Source organism: Prionailurus bengalensis, chromosome C1 (genome assembly GCF_016509475.1).
Source record: "Prionailurus bengalensis isolate Pbe53 chromosome C1, Fcat_Pben_1.1_paternal_pri, whole genome shotgun sequence".
NCBI classification, from domain to species: domain Eukaryota; kingdom Metazoa; phylum Chordata; class Mammalia; order Carnivora; family Felidae; genus Prionailurus; species Prionailurus bengalensis.
The window spans coordinates 5,114,861-5,134,327 of record NC_057345.1 but is presented as its reverse complement, the minus strand read 5'-3'; the positions used below and the strand labels follow the sequence as shown (position 1 = coordinate 5,134,327).

Here is a 19,467-nt window from a genome sequence, read left to right as displayed (position 1 = left end):
CCCCTTCCCCCCACATGACCCGACCTGGCCCTGCCCGCCCGCCCCTCCTCTACTCTGGAGCATGGAGGCTAGCCAGGCGGCTGGCAGATCCTGTCACCTGAGAATCCTCACCGGGTGGGGAGGGTCAGAGGGGGTCATGCAGGGGAAGTGCCCACAGGGCCTGGTGTGCCTGGCAGGACCTCAGCCAGCACTCACTGCTGCCCTTCACGTGCCCGTCACCACCTTACACGTACCCTGCCTCCTGCCGACCCAGGGGACCCTGAGCACCATGGCAGAGGGACTGGGACGTGCCTCCGGCCTATTTGGACCCCCAGGAATGCATGTAGGTAGGGGCCTGGTGGACGGAACTGGCCCCAGGCTGGGAAGGGCAGGGGGCAGCTTGGCAAGCTGTGGGATCCCCCCCTCTGTGGCCCCAAGGACATTCCCAGGTTGTCTTGCCAACACTTCTGGGAGCCCGAGGGTCTGGAGGCTGGAGTTAGTTAGCAGAGAGACCAGGTAAATTTCGGAAGGAAACTGCACGCAGGGGCCTGTGGGGCCCGTACTGTCTGACGGAGGCTGAGCGGTCCGATCTGGGTCCCCTTCCTCCCTGACCCAGGTCTGCCCGGCTCATCTCGTTACCTGGACGCCAGAGGGAAGCCAGAGCCCCGTGCAGCAGTGAAGGTGGAGGTCAAGCCTGGGTAACAGGGGGCGGGAGGGCTGGAAGCGGTGCACGCCCTGCACTTGGGTGTCCAGGAGCTACACCTGGGGGCTCCTCGGGCCAGAGAAGCTGTGGCCACAGGATCCTACTTCAGCTGAGGCCTCCTGGGCAGCAGAGCCCTGCGGACCCCGGGAAGCGGACCCCCTCACTCCACCCGCGCTGGTGTCCCCGTGCGTGGGGGCCCGACAGCAGTGCATGTTGCTACCCGAAGTCTGGGTGGGGACACGGGCTCCTTCCTCCGGGTTCGGGTTAAGCGGTCATGACTGACGTGGGCAGTGGGGACAGTCCTCTTCTGCCCAGGAGACCCCCTCTGGCTGTGCCTGGAAATCCTCAAGCCCTCTGGGGTCAGGCAGCTCCCTCCCATGTCACCATCACGTCACCTGGTGTTTTCCTTCATGGGCCCCGGGGCTCCGGCCTCCTCTCAGCCCTTCCTGCCACAGCTAACACGACTGCCCCCCGCACGGCTCTGCGCCCCAGACACAAAGAGGAGCAGACGGAGGCGGCTTTGGGGATGGAGCCTGAAAAGGCCTGGATGTGTCACATCTGCAGGGCACGAGGACGAAGGTGTTGCCGGGGTGATTCAAACTGCAGACGGGGGGGGGGGCAGCCTCCCCTGCCTTCTGATGGCTGCATGCCTAAGTGACCGGGAGCCACATGGGACCCTGGGAGAGAGGGGAAACCACCACGAGAGGAAAAGCTGGCATGGCTCCCCAGACCAGAAGGAAAGCCGGGGAAGGCCTATGGATTTGGGTTCTGCTTACCACCCAGTATGGCTTAAAAACAGGGCTCCGAGCTAAGTCTTGGCAAATGTGGTCCCCCGGGATGTGCACAGATGTGTAGATGGGCTAAGGGGAGTCAAGTTCTTTGCCGGGAGCTGCCCTGTAAATGCCAGATCTGAGATTAGACCCTACTTCTGTGTCCTTGCCATGAGCTGCCCCCAGGGTCCACCCTCTGGGAGCCGTGGGTGAGGGCGGCGGCCGGGGCTGGGCCAAGGGCACACGAAGGCCAACCCTCCTGGCTGCTACCTGGGCTGGTTGTATTCTCCAGGACACGACGCTGGGCACTGCAGGGGAATCACTCTGCACTGGGGCCTGAGAGCCACTTTGCAAGCACACTCTCTGGTTTGCTATTTCCCCGTCTCCAGCTACATTTTCTGCAGCAGAGGCCCAGGCAGGAAGGCTCTCCGCGCCGTGGGCGTTTGCTCTGGTCCCTGCAGTGGCTGCTGAGCCTGGGGGCACTTTTCTAGTGACCCGGCCCCGTTTCGCCAGGACGAAGGTGTACGGGGTTGTGGTTGGAGTTTTCTAGAGGGTGACCAGCAGGCTCCTCCATCTCTGAGGGCCCACGGTGCGGCCGACCTCTCTCCAACGCCACCTGGCACTCGCTGGCCTCACCCTCTGTGCCAGGCCCTGGGCTAAGAGCCGAGAATACAGAGGTGGGTGGAACCCCATGTCGCCCTCAGCAAGCTTGGCTTCCAGCACACATTTCCCACGGGACACCCGGGTAGGGACCACACACACCTGTCTTCAGCCCTTTAGCCTTCAGCTGAGCCATGAGAAGTGTCAGAAGACAATAAATGAACAGTTACTACACTCCCCCAACTATTCGCAGCAATTCATTTCTATTCCTTAACCGACTTGAGGCTCCCATCTGCATCAGGCCCCCAGCGAGTGTCCAAGGCCCTCATCTCCTGGTGAGCAATTCCCTGAGCTCCCAGAGCCCTGGGGCTTAGCTCTTTCTCAGAGAGACTGGGGAAGCAAGGCACTGGGGCATGTCCTGCTCCAAGGGCCCCCATCTAAAGAGGCCATTTGCAGGCCGTAGCGGGGCTCTTGCCTAAGCCAGGGACCAAACAAACACTTGGAATTCGTAAGGAGATTCTGCTGAGCTGCCGGAGCCCATCAAATTTTTATTGAATGCATTTCCTCTGGAGAACTTGTGTACTAAATCCTGCCCAGGCTGTATTAGAGGAATAAAAATTCCATGCACAGACTTGACTGCAAATGTTCCTTCCCAGGGCAGTGGACACACTTTCTCAAAGGCCACTTCTTTGCACAGAGGCGGGCTTGGGCTTGTCCTTGGCTGGGGGCCAGAGGGAAGCCGAGAGCTAGGGCTCTAGGGGGCCAGGCTTTTTCCTTCCATCTGGCAATGGGGAGGATGGAGACTGCTGTGTGAATCCTAGCAGCCTCCCTCTGAGGCTTCTATTGACCTTGGACTTGTCCTAGTAACCTGCAGTCTCTGCAGTGTGGCTCCCCGTGTCCTCACCCAGAGCTGAAACCCACCGGGCCGCCTCGCTGGCAGTCTCCTCCCCAGGGGCTTGGGATCACTTGGCTTCCTCCCAGCCCCCTCTGCAGCCTCCAGAGGCACAGGCTGGCTGCCAGCACAGGAGACCCTGCGCTGGAGGCCCGAGGGGCTCAGGGAAGATTCTGCAGGACACGGGGACCCCCACGGAGCTACGGGCAGCTGAGGCATTTGGGTTCTACTGGGTGTTCACCCATCACATAATCGCCAAACTCGTACTCAGGGCCGAAACGGATGGAAAGGCAAGAAGAGGCACAAAAGCAGAGCCCACAGCAGAGAGCTTCCCAGACAAGACCATGACACCAGCTAAGGCGGGATCTCAGATAGAAATTCCACGTTCAGTGTAAGTATACCCCCAATAATGAGCGGAACATATTTCCCTTCTGGGCTCTGACTTTGCGTGGTTGGGTCCCCAGAGAGATAAGCCCCTTGAGATAAGGTGCAGTGAGAAAACGCACGTGATGATGTTCACGAAATAGAAGTGTGAATGGCAGGCCCGCACGAGGTGGGAGGTGACGGCTCCAGCATCATACCAGCAACGTGCCGGGGTGAACCCGCAGAAGGTTATCGGTGGGCACGGCACCGTGGATGGTCATGGAGGGACAGGGCTGTCCTTCTCACTCTGAGGGATGGGCTATGACTGTCTGAGCTTCCCTGATGAGTGAGGGGCAGAGTAATGGTTCAGAATCGGGGCGGACGGGGCTGGGCTCTTGTCCCTGGGTGCACTGTTGACAAGCAGTGGGGTGGTGGCCCCCAGCTCCAGACGTCGCTCAACGACAGGACAGCACCCATGGCCAGCATCAGGGCTGATGGGGTGGGGAGTGCAGCCTGAAGGGGCTCCATCCTCCAGGGGGCAGGGGCCCCAGCAGCTACTGCAGCCAGATAAGCCCTACGGGGAGCCCTTCAGGTGAGTTGCCTCGGGCAAGCCTGCCGCACTCTTCTTTATGAATATCTTAGGCAACGCATTTACTGTTCAGTGCAATGAAAGAGAGTGGCCTTGGTGGGCTTGGCTATGTGTCCTGGCCCTAGATGCCCCGGGGGTGGTACCCAGTATGACTTCTCTCCTCAGGCCGTACCCAGGAAGAGACTGTTTCTGCAGATCCCCAGCATGGAGAGTCCTGGACTGCATCCACATCGAGGGCACCAACCTGGCCATGTCGGCGACCAGCAGCCTTGGGAGGTGGGGCCGGGGTCAGCATGCTCGTCAGAAAGCTGGACCACAGGCTCTGGGAGGCCGAAGGATGGATGGCATGACCACCGCCCCGCCTCCCGTCCCCAGCATCTTCCTCTAAAGGAGACAACAGGTTGGGGAGAGGATGCCACTCTCTCTCTCCACCTTTATTTTCGGAGCCACCTACTTTTTTTTTTTTTTAAGTGTTTATTTCTTTATTTTGACGGAGAGCGAGATAGAGCGAGTAGGGGAGGGGCAGAGAGAGAGAATCCCAAGCAGGTCTGTGCTTAGCGTGGAGCCTGACACGGGGCTCGATCCCACGAACCGTGAGATCATGATCTGAACTGTAACCAAGAGTCGGATGCATAATCGACCGAGCCAGCCAGGCGCCCCGAGCCACTACTTTTTAATTACGGCTGATACTAGATGAATGAGACGCTGGTGGCCGGTCTCCAGGGAAATGTCGCGGTGGCTGTGACACTCAGCCGGGTGGCCATCACTGCGGTATCAAGTGGGTGTTGCATCACTGCGCCCACGTCCGCCCTGTCTGCTGCAGGGAGACCGGACACGTGTGTCAACACACGTGGAACCAAATGCAGCAGCCGGTGCAGGCTGTGCTGGGCTCACGGTCCCAGTTGACGTATGCCACACCTTCCTTCCGTGTACTCTTTGGGGCTGACACACTCACACCCATGCCCTCACCTCCACTCAGAGCTCCTGTCTGCAGGCTGCTCCACGCCCAGAAAGTCACGCACACAAGCTCTCGTGTCCCGCATACGGCCCTGTTCTACAGGGAGCCCGATACCGGCTCACACACACCTCTTTCTCTCTCCGGTGGACCTTTCCATACGTGGGGCTGCTTTTCAAGTACAAAGACGCCCCAGACTATTCAGGCAAGCTGTCTGAGGCCGACCTTGAACAAAGACGAGGACCACGAGTTTGCTCTGAGTCGTCCCCGCAGGTCCGGATGGCCAGCTCTGCTCGGGCCACGCCCCGCTGGCTCCTGGGGAGTCTCAGAGAGCTGGCCCCGGCCCACGAGAGAGGGAGGAAGTCGCTCCTCCTTTGGAGGGAGAGGAAAAGAGCTTTCATCTACCTGAGATTAAATTATAGCCAGGAGGCACCTCTGAACAGGACCAAACTAGATAACTGAAAACATGCAGCCCTACTATAAATTCCCAGGATTTGCAGTCTTTCCTGGACTGCTTTATCCTTGAGAAGCTCTGGGAGTAATTCTGTTTGAAAGAGATCTAGGGGCTCCGTGTGAAAGGGTATGGGCTTCTGGTTAACAGGACGCTTGTTAGCAGAAACCCCCCAGCGCAGATCCTCGAATCTTTACTCCCCGCCTGGCCAGGGGCCCCTGGAGACCAGAGAGGATCCTTCTCTGCCTGGAAGGAGCCAACGATCCACCCCTGCCCTGCCGCCAGACCTTGCCGGCCCTCGGAGTGACAGGCCACGTGTCCAGGGCCCTACAGCCTTGGACTCAAGCCCTGCTCTGCTCAAGCAGGGTGGGTACTGGCTGGTGGTCAGGGCAAATCACTTCTAGGAATGGAAAATGGGGTCCCAGACACCAAAGATCTTAGAAGGGACTCTGACATCACAGGGAATTTGTTGCTCCTCCCTGCCCCCACACCCTGAACTTGACCCTCCCCTCAAAGAACCCAGGGCACAGCTGCAGGAGTCAAATGAATCCTAATCATAAGGACCAATAAGCGAGAGAGCCAGAGGTGAAAACTTGCTAACTGACACTCTGTGGGCGCACTTCTGTCCCCCGTCTCTCACCAGGAGGCTTGCCGTCTGGGTGGAAATAATGATTTGATTTTTTATCATTGATGAGCTCAGGTCTCTCACTCTTCCGCAGCAACCAAAGAAGAATCTGGTAAGTTTAGAAGACTTTGAAGGATGGGGGCTCTCCTTTTTGGGGAGACAGCATGGAGCTCAACAGAAGCTGGGGTTCCTTCTCTCTTGTCAAGAAGCAAGAGTGGGATTGGCCCAAGTCACCTACCAACCTTGGCCCCCAACCCCCCTCCAAGAACATACAAAGCAGGGCAGGCTCAACGCCCTCTGTCCCAGGACGAAGCAAGCTGGCCAGTCAAGGCTGCCAGGCTCTGGGATCCTCACCGCTGTCCTTCTAGCTGAGTCCCCCACCTCTCATCTGGGACTGGGGCCTCTCGACCCTTGACCTCACCCCTCCCCCAGCCCAGCAGCTTTGCTCGACCCCTCTCATGGCTTCAACTTCCCACAGACTGCCGGTTCCCCCTGCACACCCCTGCTCAGTGACTGGCCTTTCTGGAGGATGCCCACAGCTCAGGAGATTGAATTCATTCATATTTCCAGGTGCTATACATTCAGATGAAGTTCTTCTTCGGATCTCCTGCCCAGAAAAGGATAAATATTTCTGATCTATAGCAAATGTGTTTTCCTTTAGCTAACATCTTGGCAGGCAAGTACACTAATCTCCCAGGAAAATCTAGGGCCTGAATAGCAAGCAGGTTTTTTTTTTTCCCTGAGTAAATAGAAATTCTGAGTTGCTTTTTTAATGCTGCCTTTTTTTTTTTTTAAACAGCAGATCTGGAGAAAAATCACAGTCCATTAAATCTGCATCTCTTGAAAGAAAAACCCAGAAGGCCACCTCCCCATCAAAGGCAAAATGAACAGAGTTTGGAAGTGTGTTTAAAATGCACCAAGGGAGCAGCGGCCGTCCTAAATTACCCCACTCAGCCTCAGGATGGTAGAGGTTGCCAGGATCCCTATGAGACAGAGAAGGAGAGGCCGGTAGGTGCTGTGCAAAGCCACGGGGGCGAAGCCACGTGTCTCCACTGGCCCACCTGCCACGGCCGTGGCCTCAGCAGCAACCCTCCCCCCATTCAGGTGCCACGTGACCCCAAAGCTGAGCAGAGAGCACACACAGCAAGACCGCAGACTCCCCAAAACACCCTCATATCACATTCCTACATTTTACGGGCTCCTTCTGTAGCCAGACTTAGATCAGGAAGTGGCCAAGAGGATAAACTCTTCCCCAGCCATTCCTCGGAGAATGGAGGCTACGCTTTCCAGTAATAAAACAAAGGTCAGAGAATGACTTCGAACAATAGATCCGCTATCGTGTGCCAGGCGCTGGGCAACACCGAGGAGCAGGTGTTTTCCTCCCCATTTTACTGCCATGGAAAGTTCTTTCCATCCCATTTCCTGCCTCCCGAGCTGCCTTAGGCTTCTGTGAGCCAGAGGCAGGCGGGCAGACTGCACCTGGTCATGTGCACACCTGAGCAGAGAATCCTGGGACTTCAGAAGCCACACTACCCACGTAAGCCCTGCCCAGCCCAGCCCAGGGCAGAGCGGGTCTACTGGAACATCTCCTTCTCTTTACCCGAGCTCATGGCAAAGTCAGCTTATCTGTGCCTATGCTCCAGCTGTACCCAATCCAGTGATACATAGGAAATACCCCTACCCAAGAAGACTTGCTTAGCACCTTTCAATGGGGGTGACCCACCATGTTCTCTTTGGGGAGGGAGCCCCATAGCCAAATGGGAGAGTGCTCCATCCAGACAGAGCCCTCCACTTAATCCCTGGAACCAGCTAGGGGCCATGAGCCTCTAGCTCGCAAGCTCAAACCAAGCTGGGGGGAAGTCCCACAGCAACAATGTAGGAAAGAGACTTCAGTGGAAGACACGGATTCAACCACAGCATCGGTCTCTGTTTTGTCGGAACACCGAGGGCTCTCCAGAAGGAAGCCCATTAAGTTTGCATTTTCCATCATGAAGCAAGTAAACAAACCCAAGGAAGAGCTGCCCATCACTGAGCTGGCTTCCCGACAGGAAATGGTATGAGTGACTTCGTTTTTAAACATTATTATCCTCTTGAAAGCAAAAGATAAAGGACGCCTCGGAGCAGCCAAATTGCTTTGGCTCAAAAATCATTTTAAATACCATTTCCTTTAACAAGCCTACTGCCTGGGCAACGGATCAACACTATTCATTTTAACCTTAGTCAGTGGGAAAAAAAAAAAAAAAACACCACATCTCTGAAGTGTTTGTAATTATTTAGCTCTCTCGCTTTCTCCACACCCAGATACGTTAACTAATGACCAAAACAACGCACATGCAGGTCCTATTTCAAACAGCGGAATGGGACGTTCAGTAGAGCACACGCCAGGGGCCGTTTTCTCCCCGCGTCCACTCCAAGCCCAAACACGGGAGATCGAGGCCTATTTTCGGCAGTTCCCAGCAAGGGCCGGAGACGTCCTTCACCTCTCTTGCTTTGTGTCTGTGAAAGTCCCGAGCTCGAGTGGGAGCTCACCTCTGCCCTTAAGATGAACAGGCACTGGGAGACCCTCCTCGAAATGTCTTTATGAACAGGAAAGATGGCGGACAGAGTCAGTCTGCCTCTTCCTGGGGCCGGTCAAGGGCAGAGCGGTGCAGGCAAAGGCGGGGGTGGCCAGGGCAATCTCTCAGGGTGCCGTGCAGACAGAAGCACTGTATGTAAAAGAAATGCTTGGAGGATTTCAGATGTGTAGGTGGGACATGTGTTACAGTCTCCTTTTTTGTTTCGGAAAGAAAAAAAAAGGAGTTTTCATTAGGTTATTTGCAAACAAACAAAAAACCCCAAAATAAATGACTTCCCAGAAGGGAAGCCTGGGTTGGTTGAATGAGGCTGAATGGATGGGTTCTCGCTCAATCAGGTCAGAGGCACGTGCACAGAGGGAACAAAGTGTCTTTGCTACTAAAACCAAGAAGGCCTGACTTGCTCTCGGGTCACAGTGCTGCCCAGAGGGCTCAGGGTCTCCCCGGGGTGAGCGTCTCACCCAGGGAGGGCGACTTGTCCAGCCTGCAGTGTCCAAGGAGGCCACCTCCACGTCTGAACACCCGGCTCGGGAAGCGGGTACTTGGTGCTCAGGACTAGATCAGCAGCACCTGAGGGCAGTGGCTTCCTGTACGACCCCAGCAGGAAATGGATCCACTTTGGCACGGAACCTTCGGTCCTGGTGTCACTGGGGGCTAACTGATGTGCTTCCTGGAGGACCACCCGAGACAGTGACTGCCCACTCTTAGCACGCACAAAACCAAGCCCCGAAAACTGCCCCAAGAGTGGATATGAGGCGAGGAAATGCGGTGAGGGAAGCGTGGCCTCAGATCTTCTATGAGGACAGTGTGTTTCGGGGTCTGGGGGGAAGAGCGATGTGCTTCCCGCACACTCTGACATTTCCCAGAAAGCCCGGGGCACCTCTAGATGAGAACAGTCACCTGGGGCGGGCGTCACCTTCAGATGCACAGCGGGGCTGGCCTGTGAGGCTTGGCACCCGCCGGTGTGGACTTTTCACGGGGACCCGCGTGCCCTCCTGTACCCACTGACAGTCCCCCCATGTGCTGAGCAGCCGGGAGCAAGCTGATGACGCCAGTGCCTGATGTCCCTCCCACTCAGGGGATCAGGCTTGGGCTGTGTGCGGGGATGGGTCCCCACCTCTTCTAGGTCACGGGATGTCAGCTGAGGGGCACAGGCTTGGGAGCCGCCCTGCCCGGGCAGGGGCTCCAGCCCCGTGGGATGTGCACGGCTGGACTGGCAGGGCGGGGGGTCGCCCTCTGCCACAATAGCCTTAGGAAGCCGTTTGCTGATTCAGAGTCTCTCTACACGACAGTCTACATGAGTAAAATGGAAAACTCCAGGGCAATTGTTTCTGCAAAGCGCTCCATTCTGGGCCCCCATGAGTGTGTGTGCTGTAAGCACCCCCCAGGGCAGGGCCACCACCTGCCTGGTCCCTCTCTGCATCCCCAGCACCTGGCCCAGGGCCTGATCCCTTGTATTTGCACCAATGCTGATGCCAAAGGTGGGGTTCTCTAGCACATTTCACACAGGATCTCAGAGCCCCCGGGGCGCCTCACCACCATGCGAGGGACTGGCCTGTGCATCCTCTAGCTGCAGCTTTCTGCTGGAGAGCTGCCTCAAACCAGTCCCACCAGGCCCACCGGCTCTTTCCTTCCCTACAAAGCCCCCATGAAAGACCTGTGAGTCTATCCAAACCCTTCTGGAAAGCGCTGTATAACACGGCATCTGAAGAGCTGAACAGAACAAACAGGAGCATGCCTTGGGGACAGCAGGGTGTCACCGCCCACCCCCAGGTCGGCCCCATCACTGAGGGGGCCCAGCCAATAGGCTTCTCCTGTGTGCACGGGAGCCCATGGGCTGTTCCTGCAAGGACAGAGAGGGCAGATTTGGCAGCTTGGGGAGGTGGGGGCAGAACTTGGCACAGAAGAGGAAGAGGAGGGAGGCAGGCCTTCAGACTTCAGAACTGAGGGGGGGACAGGCTTACGCTGCTTTTAACGTTTATTTATTTTTGAAGGAGAGAGAGACAGAGCGTGAGCAGGAAGGGGAAGACAGAGACAAGGAGACACGGAATCCGAAGCAGGCTCCAGGCTCTGAGCTGTCAGCACAGAGCCCGACGTGGGGCTCGAACTCACGAAATGTGAAATCATGACCTGAGCCCAAATCGGACGTTCAACCGACTGAGCCACCCAGGTGCCCCAGGTTTACACTGCTTTGGATCCATATCTTTTTTTCTCAGGTGAGGAAACTGAGGCCCAGAGAAGGGGAGAGGCTTCCCCAAGTTCAGGCAGACAGAGGAAAAAGGAACCCAACATTTACTGTGTGCCGAGCTCTACGGGAGCGATTTCATGAATTCTAAGGTCCCTGCATCACGCATTTGTAGACAGGGAAGCCAAAGATCCAAGAGATTAAGAAACATGCCCAAAGCCACATGGCTTGGGTGACAAAGGAATGAGGTCGGTGGTGGAAAATGGTCAGGAAGCAGCCGGTGGCCTGGTGTCTGAACTGCACACTGCCGCACCCTCCCTTCCCGGCCCCCAGGAGATGGACAGCAGCTCCTTCACTCGATCCCGCAGCGTGCACACAGTGGGGAGGCCAGCACCGTGTGCACCCCCCGGGGCCCGCGCGGAACACATCTACAGCGTGGGCGGCCAGAACGCAGGCAGGCGCACGGTGAGCTGACTGCAGGAACGCAAGATAACAGGTACTCCCCCTGAACGAGCGAATGAACAGACGAATGAATGCGCGAGGACGGAAGACCACCAGCCCGGAGCCTCAGGAAAGCTGGAGCCCATTCTGGCCCTTCTGCTGGCGTGACTTTATTCCTCAAGCCCAGAGCTTTGAATACGGGGAATCCCCACACCCACTAAGAGGTCTCCAGGGTCCACCGGGGCCTGATTTCCAGCAACTGTCAGACAGGAGAGCTGGTCACGTGCGTGATCAACTCTCCAGGACCGAGCCTTCCCGGGGTCCCTTTAGTCACCTGGACACATTCCTTCTGAGGCTGGGTGAGTGTCACGGAGGGGACAGCAGTATCATATGGCCACCGGGGAGGCCCCCACCCCGGGCTGTAAATGTGGCGGTTGAGAGCCGCTACTCAGGGGAAACTAGCCCTGACGTGCACACGGGAGCTCTCGGGTTTGCGGACTGGGAACTCGTGTTCGACTGGCAACCATTTTCTGGTTTCCGTAAAGGCCTCGGCAGGAGCAGTTTGGGAGCCGTTCGTGGCAGGATGGAGAGGAGGAGGCTGCCTAGAAAAACAAAGGCAATCAGGGAGGCCCAGGCCAGGCCGAGGGCAGAGTCCTGGCAGCCTTTCCGTTTCCCTGCTTCTTCCGGAGAGGAGGCCGAGGACTTCACAGGACGCTGGGGAGCAAACAGGACCCGGCAAAGGTGGCTGGCCTTCAGGATGGGGCGCTGCACGGGGGAGCAGGCATGCGGCCCAGGCTCTGCCTGGCTGTGGAGGAGAGGCTGTGCGCTCCCGGCGGGCCCAGCCCCTCGGGGCTCCATCGTCCACCACAGAAGGGCATCCCTGTGCTCCGGGGGCCGCGGGACGAGAGGGGTTTTCTTGCGTCTTCCCGGTCGCCTCTCACCACCTCCGCAAAGCTTGTGATTTCCACGGGTGCTCCCGGGGGCGAGCAAGCCGGAGGCTTCCCTGCGGGCCCCACACCTCCCATTGACCTCGTCCTTCGCGCCAGCCACGGAGCCCGAGAGCTGAGTGGGGACCTCGGCGCTCTCAGATGGGACCAGCTTCCTCTCTGGGGCTGCCCGGGCCCCAGTCCCCCGTGAATGTTGTCTGCTCTAGATACTCAAACCTTCCGCTTGACTTTGCGGAGTCGGGCCTGATTTTGAGCCTTCAGAAGCATGTTTTCCGCCCTAGGAAGGATTGTGTCTTGCTGGTGGTCAGAGTACCGAAGCAGCGGCCTGTTCGCTCCGTCCGGTTCGCTCGTGTTCACGGCCGGCCTCCTCCCTGCAGCAGGCGGTGGGTTGTCAGTAGGGACCAAAAACCCCGGGCGTGGGTGGTGTGGAACCAGGGAGAGCTGGCGGAGGGGGGGCGGGGATGGAGCCGGGCTTTCGGGAGCCACTTAGCGGCAGCTCTCCCTTCAGAACCGGCAACCTCTCCACTCGTGTTGGCCTTTCTTGCTAGTTTCTGAGAAACGCGCAGCCTAGGTGTTGATAAATAATGCATGCAAATCTCAGAGAGGAGGCACTCATTCCGTGGGGTGTTTTCGTCTCTGAGGAGGGACTTCCCTGGGCCTCTTCCCCTCCCCCCATCTCCGTGGAGATGAGACGCAGTGTCCTGTGGCTGGGGCCTTCTGCAGGGGTGTCAGGCTCTGCTGGAGGGCAGGGTGTGTCTGTATGTGTCTGTGTTTGTGTCTCTGTATGTGCATGTGTCTGTACCTGTATGTGACTGTCTGTATATGTGCGTGTCTGTCTATGTGTCCATATATGTATGTGTGTCTGTGTGTGTGTGTGATGAGATGGGCAGAAGGAAAAGGCTGGGTGGACAAGGCCAAGGTGCAGGCCCTGGTTCAAACCTCGCCTCATGTCCCTTTGGTCCTGGAGGCTTGAGGAAGGAAGTGTAGGGTGATGTAGGTTCTTTGGAGGGTGAAGAGCTGGACCAGGTCCCCCCTTGGCCTCTGCAGGCCCCCACCCCATCCTGCCAGGTCACAGCCAGCACATGGGCCCAGCCTGCTGGGAGCGGCTGACCTCCAGATCTGACTGTGGGAAGCCCCTGGTCACCTGAGTGGGCCCCTGGGCTGAATGATGAGCACCCAGAGTCAGATGGTGGATGGCGGAGTCCCAGAGAAAAGGGAAAACTCTCTTTTCATAGGCTGTCGGGGTTTTATTTCCCTGGGGGAGGTGTGGGAGGTAATGGGAAGTGATCACAGCTCGAGGAAATGGCTTTGAGACCCCTGAGCCGGGTCTGGGTGTGAAAATGGGACGTGCAGGCCACTGCGAAGATTCTGGCTGAGACGGAGCAGAGAGCAGGGACGGGCGGCATGCAGGAGGCCAGTGTCAGGACCAGGGACAGGCCAGGGCCTGGGCCCCTCCTCTGGGGTGTAGCTATGAGCACCCCAGAGCTCCTTACTCACGGGGTGGAGACCCACTCTGGGCCAGGCCCTGTGCCTGGAAGATCCCGTCCTCATGCGTCCTCTGGGCCACTCGAGCTCCAGTATCTGAATTCGGTTTCTTCTCCTGAGTTTTCTTGAATCATCCTGTTAGGGATGCTTGTGAGCACAAGCTGGCCCTCAGTGCACGTCCCAGACAGGACTGGGACGAAGGTGAGACCACGGGCACTCACCTCGGGTGGCAATGGAAAGGGGCACCCAGGCTCTCCGCCAACAAGACAAACGCTATTGTAATGCCAACTTTGAAAAAAAGTCACAATTAAGGCAAAAACCCATGATGAACCAAATATCAGAATTTTAAAGAAAGACAAGAGCAGTATCACCGATTTCTCCTTTTGCCTGAAGGCTCTGCTGTGGCTTGGAGCTGACGAACAGCCAATAATTGCTGAGGAGCCTCGGCGCACACGCACGCGCTACAGGAAGTGAGGAACACCGGAGGTACAGTGGCTGTGGGTCACAATATAGCCTTTTCTACGAGCTCCCGTTTATTGAGCACTTACTAGGTGCCACACAATGTGCTGAGAGTCTCCCAAGTCTTAGGGTCTTTGTTCCTCTCAACAATGCCCTGAGGGAGAGGTTAAGTTACTCCCCAAGGGAGTGAGGACAGAGCTGGGATCCACAGCCCCAGCTTGGGTGTGCTGGGAAGGCGGGCCTGGAAGGCCCAGCTCCCCGCTCAGGTGAGACCAGTGATAGGATTTTCAGAGGCAGGACCTTGCCTTGGGAAGGTGCTGCCCTGGGCAGGGGGGAGACGGCGGGGAGGACTGGGTTCATTTGGCATGACCCTGAAAAGTCTGGGGGTGCTGAGCTCATCAGCTGCTGTAGGACAGCTGGGTGACAGACTCATAAAGGGGACAGAGACCGCCTTGGAGGTCAGGTCTCAGATGCCCAAAGCAGGCCCCAGCTGGTCTTAGAAAGCTCCATGGTGGCAGCTTACTCCCTGCAGGAGCCTCAGTCTTGGGCAAGGAGTGGAAAGGCCCAGACAAGTCCTGCAACTTCAGCTACCATGTCTATGTGCTCCGCCGAAACTATAAAGCAGGGGCGCGTGGGAGCCGGCTTGTCCTGGCTCGTGAGGGCTGCGGGTTAACTATTCGGGAATGAGGCAGAGCCAACCGAAGTCAAATCAGCCTCTTGAAACCAGCTAAGGTGGGAATTATTTACACCACGGAAACTGGCGGCCGCTACCCACCAGGTGGTTTGGCTTTTCCTAGATGCTAAGCATTTACCAGCACGCCGCCTTGTCGCAGACAATATCTTCACACCTACAAAAGCCTGGCCACGTCTCAAGCGGCCACAGCAGTGGACGGGTGATGGTGTGGCTCTTCCACAAAGAGGCAATCAGCACCCCGGCAGCGGCTAAATTCCAGCGTTGTTTCTGGGGCTGAACACACGCTCTGTCTCTGGCGGCAGAGTCGTCTTTGATCTAATTAAGCCCGACCCGGGCCGATGTGAGCCTGCACTCTGATCGCACACCAAGGCTGTGCTGAGCTGCGCGCTGGGAGGCCGGGGAGGCTCCACCGCCCACGGGCTCCACCGCCAAGGGGGTCCCCCAAGGCCGCCTGGCCGTCAGGAAGAAGGATTCAAGCCCAGCTCTTCCTGTAACTCAGGGACCCCAGGAAAGCCACTCAACTCCCTGGGTGACAGCTTCCCTGTGCAAACCGGGGGTTGGGCCAGGGTCCCTTCGGGCTCTGTTGCCAATGAAGCTGAATCTGCCAAATCAACCAGGGCTGGGGCTGGGGCTGGGGCTGGGGCTGGTCGGGGTGGGGTGGGGGGGATCCCGGACTCAGCAGGGGGACTCCTCTGGACCTCTCTCAACCCAGAGCCTCGGAGGGTCCCAGCAACGAGGAGCCTGCCAGTGACACGGACCAGAGATAGCAGAACCTGGCCAGCCCCACAGCCCCCGGGGACCCTCCCTCGACGGCAGCTCTCTGCCCGAACAACTGAACCTTATAGGCTTAGGGGTCTGAAGAGGCGCCATGCCATTCGTGGGCCCGGCTCGCCCATCTCCTCCCCAGCTGCTCCCGGGAAGCAGAGAGCAGCCGTGCGTCAGGGAGCATCACGGCGGCTGTCAGCACGGTGATGCCTGCCAGGAGGGCTGGCGGAGACAGGCCTCCTTCCCCCTCTCCCCTGGGGCAGTGGAGCTGACTGCTCTACACCCTGGAGAGAGGGGTGTGACGGAGACATGGGTGACACACAGGCTGCAGTTGCCTGACGCGTGCCCACAGGGGTGGCACTTTTGGTGAGAGGTCAGCAGTGCAGAAGGGCACGGGTCAGGAGAGGGTGGGGCCGTGGGGTGGCCTTGAGCTCAGGGAACAGGTGGGTGAGAACTTGGGGCAGAATTTCTAAATGCTAGCTTATTGGAGGCAACAGAAAGAGCCTGTTCGAGTCTGGGTAGCCCTGGGGACTTTGCTGGAGTCAGCGGGGCCAGGCGTGTCCTCCGGTAGGCATGCACCCAGGCCTGGCCAGCCTCTTCGGCTGTGACTGTTAGAAGCAGAGGCTTGGCCGAGGCACAGCAGGAGACTCTGGGGATGGCTGGGGGCTGGGGGCTGGGGGGAAGGACCCATGACCGGGGCTCTGCAGGGCCCAGCTGGGAGTGGGTGGTACTGTTGGGGTCTGAGTGGTTCTACTGATCTGGGTTCTAATCCTGTTTCCTTTTTTTTTTTTTTTTAATTTTTTTAATGTTTATTTATTTTTGAGACAGAGAGAGACAGAACATGAGTGGAGGAGGGGGAGAGAGCGAGAGGGAGACACAGAATCCGAAGCAGGCTCCAGGCTCTGAGCTGTCAGCACAGAGCCCGACACGGAGCTCGAACTCATGAGCCGTGAGATCATGACCTGAGCTGAAGTCGGATGTTTAACAGACTGAGCCACCCAGGCGCCCCTAATCTGGGTTCTAATTTCTTTTTTTTTTTTTTTTTTTAAATTTTTTTTTTTTCAACGTTTATTTATTTTGGGGACAGAGAGAGACAGAGCATGAACGGGCGAGGGGCAGAGAGAGAGGGAGACACAGAATTGGAAACAGGCTCCAGGCTCTGAGCCATCAGCCCAGAGCCCGACGCGGGGCTCGAACTCACGGACTGCAAGATCGTGACCTGGCTGAAGTCGGACGCTTAACTGACTGCGCCACCCAGGCGCCCCTGGGTTCTAATTTCTAAAGCAGCTTGTCACCCTGGGCTAATGAACCCATACCTGGGGCTCAGTTTCCTCAGTCATAAAGTGGTGCAGTGCTGTCGCAAGCATTCAAGGAGATTTTAAAGTGTTTTGCATCGGGTCTGACCCAGGCATGCGCTCAGGGAATTGTGTCATGATAATCGTTATCATGACTGCCGTGCTGTCACAAACCCAGGGCTGGGCCCCACAGGCCCTGGTCCTGGGTCCTTCCCACCTGGGACCATCCCCAGAGTCTCCTGCACAGCCTGGGCCAAGCCTCTGTTTCTGGCACCCCCAGCTGGGGACGCTGGCAGAACCCGGGTTCATGCTCACCGTGGGATGTTCCCGGCCCTTTCCAGGCCTCCCTGGGGCAGAGGCTCTCTGCCTCTCTGCCTCCTGGGACTGTGGGCCGGTTTGAGCGAGCCTGGTGACCCTTTCCTGAGTGAAGGGCCTCTCCAGGTCCTCTTGACGGGGCAGAGGGATGGGCCCTGAGGCCGGCACCCACGATGCCTGGTGCTCACCCACACGACCTGGCCCAGGACCGGGGACGTGGGGGCAGCATGGACAGGGGAGCTGGCGATGGCCCTGGTACACTGAGGCCAGGGTCTGCGAGTGACTGGGCTTTATTATCTCTTCCGCTTGGTCACACTGCAGAAAGGGCTGGGGTCTGGGATTTCAGCCCCCAACTGAATACTCACTACATACGAGGTGCCAGACCACACCGAGTGGAGCCTAGCTTTTGCATCAGAGTGACTGTGTGCGATGGCCGCCTGTAGCTGCTATGGGCATGGTTCTATCTCCTGTCTCAGAGCGATGAGGCCCCGTCAGGCTGTCAGGTGGGCCCCCCAAGGCCAGTGAGGGCTCCATCCGTGCCCAAAGTTGCCCCAGGGTGACTGCAGGTGCCCATTTATAGTGTAGATCTCCCCACATGACAGGGGGACGTGGGCTCCCGGAGCACCTGTGTCCTGCTACCTGTCCTTGGATTTGAACCTGGGCTGGGGACTTTGCACAGGAGCTTCCTGAACCTCTCCCTCCTTCCAGCAGAGAAATGGGAGAGCGGAGAGAAAGAGAGCAAGCTGAGACCCACGGGGCCCCACATCTTTGGAACCGACAGCGTCTTTCTGAGAACTTTGTCTCCAAATTAAGAAATCTCTTAGGAGGTCGGGATCACCAAACCTTTCTACTCTGGATTTCCTTCTCAATCCTCCAAGCTAACCTCACGGAGAAGTCTCGAGCCTCACGTCCCCAGAATCACCTCTCCTGGGTGAGTCAGGGGTTCCCATCCTCTCCCCATACCATGGCCAGTTGAACTGCATTTCTGAAGAGCAAACGTGCTCCCTCTTCGGCGGGGAGGACGGAGGAAGGCGGGAAGGGAGGAGGGGCGGGCCGTTGAAGAGCGAGTCCATCCCGCTGTCTTTACCCAGTGCTGATGCCTGTTCCTGCGGGGCGCAGCTGGGCCCCAGCACGGCTGCGGGAGAGCAGGGGAGCATCCCCAGGAAGCCTGCCTTCTGGCTGGGGATCCACACCCTTCACACCCACCCAACAGATACAGACCCACGTGCCGGGCACGGTTCTAGACGCCGAAGAGTCAGCGACAGACACGATTCGGTGTCCCTGCTCTTACGGCGCTCGCTTCCGAAGGATGGGGCCGGGGGGTGGGGGGGCAGGGGCGGAGGAGACACAAGAAATGACTAACGCTGGGGTTGTAACAACGTGCGTGAATTACAAGAGATTTTGCTGAGTGAAAGAAACCTCGCCTAAGAGGACGTGCGGTAGGAGTCCATTTATATGAAGTTCTCGAGCAGGAAAGACGAGTCCCTGGGAGACGGTCGTCGGGACAGTGGTGACCCTAGCCCACGGTGTGGGAGCCGGCTGGGAAGGCACATGGGGGGAGTTCCTGGGGTGACGGTAACATTCTAAAGCTTGCTGAGGGCTTGGGTTCTGTTCACGCATTGATCACAACTCCTCAACTAGGACTTCGACATCTGTGCATTCAGTTGTTTCGTTGTGTGCGAATTTTACCTCACAAATAAGAGGAGAACTGTAGGTACACCGAACTCGGGCGAATGATAACGATACCTGTGCTGACATGCTTGTGTTACCGTTGTCTGTAACTTGGTTTGAAATGCATGGAAAATGCATCAGATGGATGGAAGGACTTGAACTGATAAAACAACATAACATGTTAACGGTAGAATCTGGGTGGTAGGTCTAGGGTGCTTGTAAAATTCCCTCAACTTTTCTGTATATCTTAATATTTCATGATACGATGTTGGTGATGGGAACAGAGCGGTTTGCCAGAGAGCCAGGGAAAGTTAGATGATGTGTCAGGAGGACCCCACTCGGGAGCTGACGGTTGAGCGGAGACCTGAATCTTAGCGTCAACTATGGAAGCCCAGGGTGGCCTCCAGGCAGCAGGAAGAGCAGGTGCAAAGGTCCTGGGGCCAGCAAGCTTGGCTCAGGTGAGGGGCAGGAAGAAGTCGGCAAGGCCGGAGAGCGCTGTGGGAGAGGAGGGTAAAGGTCAGGGGTGCAGGCCCTCGGTGGCCTGGTAAGGGTTTGGCCGTTACTTTAAGTGCCATGCGCCTTACTAAGCTGGTTGAAAGCAGGAGCCTTGGTGAGGTTTGGGATGGGAGTGGCCCTTTGTGTTCCTTTGTGGAGAATGGGCCACACGTGCAGGAGCGACTCACACTGGTGCAGAATAAAGTTGTGGCTCT

General features: G+C 57.6%; 1 protein-coding gene and 1 long non-coding RNA gene across 7 annotated transcripts in view; one reads left to right on the top strand and one right to left on the bottom strand.

Moving 5' to 3' along the window:
- Positions 1-19,467, bottom strand: part of CAMTA1 (calmodulin binding transcription activator 1) — an 857,550-nt gene that overhangs the window by 216,569 nt on the left and 621,514 nt on the right. The window lies entirely within an intron of this gene.
- Positions 4,498-8,154, top strand: LOC122479881. The gene is made up of 2 exons (XR_006296453.1): positions 4,498-6,935; positions 7,032-8,154. It is a non-coding gene; the product is annotated as an uncharacterized LOC122479881 (long non-coding RNA).